This window comes from Callithrix jacchus, chromosome 8 (assembly GCF_049354715.1).
Source record: "Callithrix jacchus isolate 240 chromosome 8, calJac240_pri, whole genome shotgun sequence".
Classification (NCBI taxonomy): domain Eukaryota; kingdom Metazoa; phylum Chordata; class Mammalia; order Primates; family Cebidae; genus Callithrix; species Callithrix jacchus.
The window spans coordinates 95,324,832-95,334,415 of NC_133509.1; the positions used below are offsets into that span (position 1 = coordinate 95,324,832).

The 9,584-nt window shown below is 38.8% G+C and overlaps 2 pseudogenes across 1 annotated transcript; one reads left to right on the forward strand and one right to left on the reverse strand.

Annotated features, from left to right (window-relative positions):
* Positions 1-2,008: 2,008 nt before the first annotated feature.
* Positions 2,009-8,549, reverse strand: LOC118144958 (histone H2A.Z pseudogene; annotated as a pseudogene).
* On the forward strand, positions 7,973-8,625 carry LOC100896495 (peptidyl-prolyl cis-trans isomerase A pseudogene; annotated as a pseudogene). The gene has a single exon (XR_013521724.1). The product of XR_013521724.1 is annotated as a peptidyl-prolyl cis-trans isomerase A pseudogene (transcript).
* Positions 8,626-9,584: the final 959 nt, after the last annotated feature.

The following is a 9,584-nucleotide window of genomic DNA, read 5'->3' on the forward strand; positions in this document are numbered from 1 at the left end:
ATATTCCATGGTGTATATGTGCCACATTTTCCCAATCCAGTCTATCATCGATGGGCATTTGGGTTGATTCCAGGTCTTTGCTATTGTAAACAGTGCTGCAATGAACATTCGTGTGCATGTGTTTTTCAACAAACAGGAGCCCTCTTTCCCACTTCCATTTTAAATTCACTACGAATTTGTCTTAATACTTTTCTCCAATTTTTGTGGAATTTACTCCATATTACTAAATATCATGCTTATGTTGCTATTGTGATTATTCTTTTGTAGGTATAGTGTAAAGGCTCTCCTTTTGCAGTGCTCTATTATACACATACCCAGAGAGAGATTTCTTCTTCCACCATCTTCCTAATAAACATACACTATAATTTTGCAGTGATAAATATTCCATGTTTTATGACTATGGAAAGACTATTGAGCATTAAGCCATGTGGTACACTCTTCCTCCATAACTTTGTGTTCTGCCTGGAGTTAATGTCTTGCTTTTTGTTTGCCTGGATTTTTAGGTATGTATCACTATTCAACTAGAAACTATTCTCTTATGTAAACCTTCTCTCCATGCACTTAAATGTGTAATCTATTTTACTAATATTTTTTCTCTTTGAGGTAATCTTCCTGAGAGCCTCTGGACTGGGCTGATTGTTTTATGGGACTGCTATACATCTCAGGACCTCTCATCACCTTCATTTTGGGGTTCCCTTTCCTCTCACTCACGTTGGATCCTCTGATTCCCAGATCCCATGTCTTTGTCTTTCTTGCTTTACTCACCTCCCCTTTTGGGGACACAATCTAGAGTAGATTCTTGAGAAAGGTAAATATATAGATTGTTTTGCTGAACCACTTGAGAATAAGTTCTCTAAATATTTCAGCAAGTATCTTCTAAAACAAGGACAATCTTCTACACAAAACCATAATATAAATATCAAACCGAAGACATCAGTATTATTGAATGTACAAACCATAATCACATTTCCCCAGTTGCCCAAATAGTGCCCTTTCTAGCTGTTTCTTTTATAATCTGGGCCCCATCAAAGATCATTTATTGCATTTAGTTATTAGTCCTTGTTCATCTCTTTCCCTTTAATCTAGACTGTTTTCCACCCTTTTTTATGTACATAACAATGACATTTTATAAGAGTTTAAGCCTGTGATGAGTATGTTCTAAATTTGCCTGGTGGTGGTTGCACGTATGGAGAACATACCAAAAACCAATTATGAAATTTAAATGGCTGAATTGTATGATATGTGAATCATATCTCAGCAAAGCTGTTTTGTAAAAAAAAGTTCCAGACTGTTGTTTTGCAAAATGATTCTAAATTTGTATTTGTCTGATTGTTTCCTTATGGTTAGAATTAGGATCTGATTCTTAAACAAATTTGCAACCAGTCTTTCTCTTTTCAAGCCTCATCTTTACCTGCTCTCTCAGAGAAAATGATCTCTCATTCTGGAGTCTTTTGGGAACTTTCAGGTACAAACCATGGTCCTTTTTGCTTTTTCTCACTGCTGGGTGAGGATTCTGCTTTCTACAATTTACCCAAGTCAGTCTCTATCCCAAGTTAGTCCATCTGATTTTGTTGCTGTTAGTACATCTTTTGTCTGGAAGAGCTCATGTGTTTTATTAAAGCCTTTATTATTGTTTTATTGGAATTCTAGGAGGGAGCAGATGTAAAATGTATGTGTTCAATCAGCCATATTCAATTGGAAGTCCTATTCATTTACTTTTGAAATAAAAAGTTTATATTCTCACTATAAATTTAACACATGCTTTTTGGAGAACATTTAGAAAAAATAATAAAGTTGGAAAGGGAAGGGCTCATTCACAGTCCCACTTCCTAATACAATCACTATTCATATCTTAATTTTTTACATCTTCTACTTCTTTTTTTTATTTTGCTACAAGTTATTGCATTTTCTCATCAGTGTGTATACACACACACACACACACGCATACAATATACTTTGTATTTTATATGTATAATAGATATATAATAGATAGATGCTGTACATATTCTTTGGTGAGGTATCTATTTGGGTCTTTGCCTTTTTTTTTTTTTTGAGACTGGGTCTCATTCTGTCACCCAGACGGTAATGCAGTGGTACGAGCTCAACTCGCTGAAACCTCCACCTCCCAGTTAAAGCGATTCTCCTGCCTCAACCTCTCAAGTAGCTGGGATTATAGGCGCCCACCACCACGCCCAGCTAGTTTTTGTATCTTTAGTAGAGACAGGGTTTCACCACGTTGGCCAGGCTGGTCTCCAACTCCTGACCTCAGGTGATCTGCCCGCCTGGACTTCCCAAAATGCTGGGATTACAGGCATGACCACTGCTCCCGGCCTTCTCTTGCCTATTTTCTAATCAGGTTGTCTCTTTTTTGTGAGTTGTGAAAGTTCTTTGTACATTTTAAATAACATTGTTATCCAATAGGTTTTTTGCATGTATTTTTTCCAGTCTGTGACTGATCTTCTCATTCTCTTGACAGTGTCTTTCACAGAGCATGCATGCTGCTGCTTTTTAAAACTAAAATCATACAATATACAACAAATGTTACTCATGCTATCACGAAGATGTTGCTATTTTTTAATTGTGATAAAATATAAATAACATTTTAGCTTTTTTAAAGTGTACAGTTCAGTGACATTAAGTTTATTCACTTTGTTGTGCAACCATCACCCGTAACCATCTCCAGAAATTTTTCATCATCCCAAACTTAAACTCTCTACCAATTAAATAATAACTCACTATTACTGGCTCCCCCAGTGCCTGACAACCACCATTCTATTTTTTTCTGTGTATATTTCATTACTCTAGGTACCTCAGACAGATATTTGACCTTCCGTGAAAGCCTTTGCAATTTAACATTACAATATTACTCCGTGATATACTAAATAGGCCATAGTTTATTTACCCATCTCTCACTGTTGAATATGTTAATTGTGGTTCCAATTTTTTGCTATGATATTTTAACATATTTACGCATTATATGTTTTAAGTAACAATATGCCATTATAAGAGATTGATAGAGGCAGAATTACTGAAAATAGGTTAAGAGTACTTTTAAGAATCTTGAGGCTGGGCACAGTGGCTCACACTTGTAATCCCAGCACTTTGGGAGGCTGAGGAGGGCAGATCACCTGAGGTCGAGAGTTCGAGACCAGCCTGACTAACATGGAGAAACCCCATCTCTACTAAAAATACAAAATTCGCTGGGCGTGGTGGTTCATGCCTGTAATCTCATCTACTTGGGAGGCTGAGGCAGGAGAATCGCTTGAACCTAGGAGGCAGAAGTTACAGTGAGCCGAGATCACCCCACTGCACTCCAGTCTGGGTGACAAGAGCAAAACTCCATCTCAAAAAAAAAAAGAAAAGAATCTTCATAGAGTTTTCCAACTTATCTTGCAAAAGAATCTTAAGAATGTATGCATCCACCAGTGACATAGAACAAGTCCTTATTTCACCATATTCTCAACATTATTATAATCTCAAGTCTGTGCTAACTTGATCAACAACAACAAAAAAAAAAACAAAAAAGTACCTGTTAGTTACAATATGCCTATGGCACTTGCGAGACTGACCTGTTTTCTAGTTTTATAAGTTGATCTCTCTCTTTTGTGAAATTTTGTGCACATCCTTACTCCATTTATCTAATGTGTTCTTAATGGTTTTCTTATAACTTTATGTAAAGCTCTATATATAACAAAAGTAGCCATCTTTTGTCTATCATGGTTTCTGTAAATACTTTCTCAGCATGTCTGCTTTTAAATCTTTGTTTCCTTTTTAACATAGAGTTGTTTCCAGGAATTTTAGAAATAGAATACACTTAGGAGAAAAAAGGATGGTCATGGTGAACTTAAGAATTCTCTTTCAGGCATGTGATTTCATAGGACATTAATTATTCATCTCTAAGAGAGTCAAATTCCCCAAGATGAAGTTTTCTACAGCTAAGCCAATACTTTTGCATAGCATTTAAAAGCAAATTGACAATTAACCTTGGACAACAGAGCAATGACGTAAGATGACCCTTGCAATAAACACTGTTTAGAAGTCAGGTTGCTCCATTCAGCACCAGCTGGAACTACTCTGTAGTATAAAATGTGCATTACTCTCTGCTGTTTTCAATGCCAAGTATAACTAAGGTCATTACTAATTTGTAGCACAGATTTCAGAGCAACTAACAGACCACAATCAAAGTGTACAATCCTATATGACGAACAAAGCCCAAACAGGTTGAGGTGTCGCTTATTTCCACATATGAAGCCTTACTTTTTCTGTACCTATATTTTGAAAATAAGCATCTTTCCCAGGTAGGCCACATAACAGGATTTAGGAGAAAAATAAAAGAGACTGGCCAGGCATGGTGGCTCATGCCTGTAATCCCGGCACTTTGGGAGGGTGAGGCAGGGGGGTCACCTGAGGTCAGGAGTTCGAGACCAGCCTGGCCCACATGGAAAAACCCCATCTCTACTAAAAATAAAAATTAGTCAGGTGTGGTGGCGCCTGCCTGTAATCCCAGCTACTCTGTAGGCTGAGGCAGGAGAATTGCTTGAACTCAGGAGGCAGAGGTTGCGGTTAGCCAAGATTGCACCATTGCACTCCAGCCCGGGCAACAAGAGCCAAAATTCATCTCAAAAAAACAAAACAAAACAAAAGGAAAAGGAAAAAAAAAAATAAGAAAATAAAAAGAAAAGAGACCTTAAAATAAAAAAACAGAAAAATTATTGAAACCTTGAGCAAGCTACAGAGAGTTCTAGAACATTTGCTTATGCACCTGGGCATTTATGAAAACTAGAGGAAAAGAAAAGGTGCATTTGTTGTGACAGTAACACTCCACTTTGCTTTGCAAGAGGAGAGAGTCCTACCATGGTTTCTTTTCCCACACCTGACATTCAAGGGCATTTTGCAAAGGAAATCGGTGAGGATGAAAATCTAAACCACTTGATGGCTGCATGATTCAAAAGGCAAAACTAGTCTTGTCTTCCTCTTATAACCAAATTGAAGAAAAGTTGTAACTGTGAGTTTACAGAAGACAAGATGAATGGATTGTCACAATCATAGCCCCCACAGTTTCTGAGATCTAAGACAGTGAACCAAGTCCAAGCCAGATTTAGTACATTCCCACACACCCAGGGCTTGTAAAGGTGCAAACTTTTTTGGGGGCGGGGGGCGGGAATATGACCTTTATTGAGCTTATCTACCAGAGCAGAAATAATGTCTGTACAAAACCAAATGTTTGTTACTATAACTTCTGCATCATAATTAAAATCCAAACAGTTTTTTAAAAACAGTCAACTCAATCAAAACCCACTACTTCAGAATCAATAGCTTCTTTGAAGCCACAGTAACACTTAAATATGGTTAAGACTCGAATGCAGAAATTTGGTTGGTTGGAAAGCTAATTAAACTTCCAACTTGCTCAAACAGAATTACAAAAAGGCAAAATTGTGTTTTTCACAGAGATACATTCCACTGGAATCAGCAACACTGGACAGCTATTAGAGTATTTAGAGTCCTGAGATAAGGAATCCAGGCATCCTTTAGACAGTCTTCTGTTGTCCTTGCTTCCAATCAGAGATTTATGGATATGTGGAATGACACCACCACCAGCAATTGTAGCTTTGATGAGAGAATCCAACTCTTCATCTCCAGGAATAGCAAGTTGCAATGACGAGGAGTAATATGCTTTACCTTTAAGTCTTTTGATGCATTTCCTGTCAGTTCCAGTACCTCTGCGGTGAGGTACTCCAGGATGGCTGCGCTGTACACAGCAGCAGTCGCGCCCACACGTCCATGACTGGTCGTCCTAGATTTCAGGTGTCCATAATACGGCCCACTAGGAACTGCAAGCCTGCTCTCTGCGAGAGGGAAACCGCCTTTGTCTTGGCCTTTCTGGAGCCCTTCCCAGCCTTACTGCCAGCCATTTCGAATTCTGCTGAAACTCAAGCAAGCAAGGCAGAGAAAGAGCAATCAGAGAAAGAGCAATCAGACCCACGGCGAAAGCCCAGCATGTACTCCTCCGTCGCACCGCGATTCCAGCTGCCAAAGGTGCAAACTTGAAAGGATTTCACTTCTATGCCAAATAAGCATAGGAAAAGGTTCATTGATTTTGTTTTTGTAACAATAGTAGAATTTTTGCTTGCACTTCATAATTTATAAAGCAGCCTTCACATAAACACATTATCTTATGAATTCATTTAAACCTTGCCACCACTCTGGGAGCTGGGTACCTCTGTATGTATGCCCCACATATCCAAAGGTGCCTTAAATATTGTAAGTACTGAATAAATGCTTTCTGAATAGATGTGTATTTAGGCAAACTTCGCTCTTCAAATTGACCACACGAATGGGTGAGCCATCATACCTCAAATGTAAGGAAGTAGCAATGATTTGTTATTTGACAATTCACGCATGTGCACATGCGCACACGCACACACACACACACAAAGTAGAATGATGCATTAGGTGGAGAGGATTAATTATATTTTATTAAATAAGTCACATTAGTTACTATGCCTTTTCTTCACTCAATCCAACCAATTCTACTTTTTAACCCTATAACAAGATCTTCTGAAATATATATTTTTTAAGCAGGCAAATATAAGAGTGCCTGGCCCATTAGTTATTCCTTGATTGGTTAGCTTATTATGTGGAAAGTTGACAGTTTTGGAAGTCCATCAGTAGAACATAGTGTTTCATCAAGGCTTGCCATATGACACAAGTAGAGTTCACAGGGTAGGGGGGGACAGTCTCCTGTAGTCCTACCCTGCTCTACAACCCATAATTCTGAGAGCATGAAATTGAAATCTTGGAAGTTTAAAATGACTTCACTGGCAAAATGTGGCTAAGAGAGTATCTCAAGGATTCCTTTGAGAAAAATCAAGAAATCTTATACCAAAAATCTGGGCAAAATAGTATTAAGAGACAATGGTGCCTGCATACAAAATAATAACATCAGATAATACATGGTATCCACTACAAGACAAACAAATGAGAAGATGTTAGATATTTGGAATTAAGAAAGTAAGACCATTGGCCAAAATGATTTGATGTTATAATTCATTTTGCTCACTACTTTTTCCATGGCACTTCTTTAATTCTTCCATTATGCTACAATATTTTTTTTGGGTCTACAGAGGCATTTTTTTTATAAGCATGTATTACATCCCTAGAAAAGGAATCCCAGAATTTTCCTTCCTCTGTGTTTTTGTCTTGCTTCTTCATGGTCCATGATGCCAGCTAAGGTTGCCAACACATTAAAACCAAACTGATGGGACAGGAGCATATTATTCCGCCATCTTTCTAGGTCTTTGGGTTGCACATCAAATCTGGGGCTAATCACTCCACACTTGTTTAACCTGCCTGTGAGGTTCACAACAATTTTCCCAGCTCTGTGATCATCAATGATTTCAAATTTGCCAATGTAATCATGTTTCATCACAGTCAGAAACTGGATAATGACTCTGGAGCACAGCCTAATAAGAACCTGGTGTTTGTCTCTCTTTTCAACATTGTCGATGCTCTTGAGAACATTAGCCAGGACATTCATGTGCACAATTAAGGCAGCATGGAAAGAAAGTGTGTATCCTGGAATATTTATGGGATTGCCTCTCCCACTAGAGTTTTCGCTCCTGGCATGTAACCATTCATCATTCATCATGTATTCTCAGGAATGGGAACATTGAAGATGATATCTTTCTTAGTTTCTTGAAGGAATAAGTAAACAAACTCACTTTACTTTTTTTCTTTGCTGCTTTCTCCTACACACTTCTTTATCCTTTATCTGTCTTTCTTCCTTTTTCCCATGTTAGTATAGAAATCAAAACACCTGTGTTTTAGCCCTGGTTCTGATATTTACTAATTCTGTGGGTCACTTATGTTCTTATGAAAAAAATGAGAATAATAGCACCTGTCATTCACTAACTCTATGACAGAAATATCATATAAATTCTGGTGAGGCTTTGCAGACGCCGTCATTGCCTGGAGCCTTGTCGTATCAGCCATGGTCAACCCCACCGTGTTCTTTGACATTGCCGTCAACGGCGAGCCCTTGGGCCGCGTCTCCTTCGAGCTGTTTGCAGACAAGGTTCCAAAGACAGCAGAAAACTTTCATGCTCTGAGCACTGGAGAGAAAGGATTTGGTTATAAGGGTTCCTGCTTTCACAGAATTATTCCAGGGTTTATGTGTCAGGGTGGTGACTTCACATGCCATAATGGCACTGGTGGCAAGTCCATCTACGGGGAGAAATTTGATGATGAGAACTTCATCTTAAAGCATACAGGTCCTGGCATCTTGTCCATGGCAAATGCTGGACCCAACACAAACGGTTCCCAGTTTTTCATCTGCACTGTCAAGACTGAGTGGTTGGATGGCAAGCATGTGGTCTTTGGCAAGGTGAAAGAAGGCATGAATATTGTGGAGGCCATGGAGCGCTTTGGGTCCAGGAATGGCAAGACCGGCAAGAAGATCACCATTGCTGACTGTGGACAACTTTAATAAGTTTGACTTGTGTTTTATCTTAACCACCAGACCATTCCTTCTGTAGCTCAGGAGAGCACCCTCCACCCCATGTGCTCGCAGTATCCTAAAATCTGTGCTCTCGCTGCAGTTCCCTTTGGTTTCCATGTTTTCCTTGTTCCCTTCCATGCCTAGCTGGATAGCAGAGTTAAGTTTTTGACAGAAGACCCCATCGCCTCAGCCCAAAAACTCCTGAAACTGATAAGCAACTTCAGCAAAGTCTCAGGATATAAAATCAATGTGCAAAAATCACAAGCCTTCCTCTACACCAATAACAGACTTAAAGAAAGCCAAATCAAGAACGAACTGCCATTCACAATTGCTACAAAAAGAATAAAATACCTAGGAATACAACTCACAAGGAACGTAAGGGACCTCTTCAAGGAAAACTACAAACCACTGCTCAACGAAATAAGAGAGGACACAAACAGATGAAGAAACATTCCATGTTCATGGTTAGGAAGAATTAATATCGTAAAAATGGCTATACTGCCCAAAGTAATTTACAGAATCAATGCTATACCCATCAAGCTACCATTGACTTTCTTCACAGAACTGGAAAAAACCACCATGAACTTCATATGGAACCAAAAGAGAGCCCACATAGCCAAGTCAATTCTAAGCAAAAAGAACACAGCGGCGGGCATCACCCTACTGGATTTCAAACTATACTACAAGACTACAGTAATCAAAACAGCATGGTACTTGTACCAAAACAGAGATATAGACCAATGGAACAAAACAGACGCATCGGAGGCAACACAACATATCTACAACCATACAATCTTTGATAAATCTGACAAAAACAAGCAATGGGGAAAGGATTCCCTGTTTAATAAATGGTGTTGGGAAAACTGGCTAGCCATGTGCAGAAAGCAGAAACTGGACCCCTTCCTGACACCTTACACTAAAATTAACTCCAGATGAATTAAAGACTTAAACAAAAGACCTGGAACCATAAAAACCCTAGAAGGAAATCTAGGCAAAACCACCCAGGACATAGGAGTAGGCAAGGACTTCATGAACAAAACACCAAAAGCATTGGCAACAAAAGCCAAAATAGACAAATGGGACCTAA